We start from the raw sequence: 558 nt of genomic DNA, 5'->3' as shown, positions 1-558 counted from the left end.
CTGGTGCGATCCCAGCGCGTTTCCAGCAGCAGTGGCCAACCCCGGGAGCACAACTGGGACCGCCCCCCATCCCCGCCACGACCCGGTTCCCGACCCGCGCCGCCCGGCTTCGCCCCGCCCCGGGCGCGCTCCCGGTGCGCTGCCCACCTTCACCACGGGCTCCCGGTGAGCCCCGCCCCCACGCCCGGTTCCAGGAGAGCCTCTGGGACCTCGCTCCCGCCGCACGGTGAAACGGGAGGACAATCCATCCAGCCCACAGAGGCAATCCAAGCTGTCTAGAATTCAGGGATCCAACGAGGACTACGGAAAGGAAAGATGACCTGACCTAGGAGGGCCATGATATTCTATAGAACCGGACAAAGTTGGTTCCAAGGAAACTTGATTCCTTGGAACCCGGAAGCTGGTCTTTCATATGCAATTCCAAACACTTAGCTCCTTCCCAAAGCCCTGCCTGGCCGCCAGCCCCACCCCCACTCCCCAGAAAACCGGCTCAAAGAATCTTTCATCTCAGGCGGAAAACTGGAAGATGTCTTGTCTGTCTGTCTGCATTGATGTCTG

Source organism: Bison bison, unplaced genomic scaffold, assembly GCF_000754665.1.
Source record: "Bison bison bison isolate TAMUID 2011002044 unplaced genomic scaffold, Bison_UMD1.0 scf7180017864349, whole genome shotgun sequence".
Lineage (NCBI taxonomy): Eukaryota > Metazoa > Chordata > Mammalia > Artiodactyla > Bovidae > Bison > Bison bison.
The sequence above is the reverse complement of the archived record's forward strand: the minus strand, read 5'-3'. Positions refer to the sequence as shown.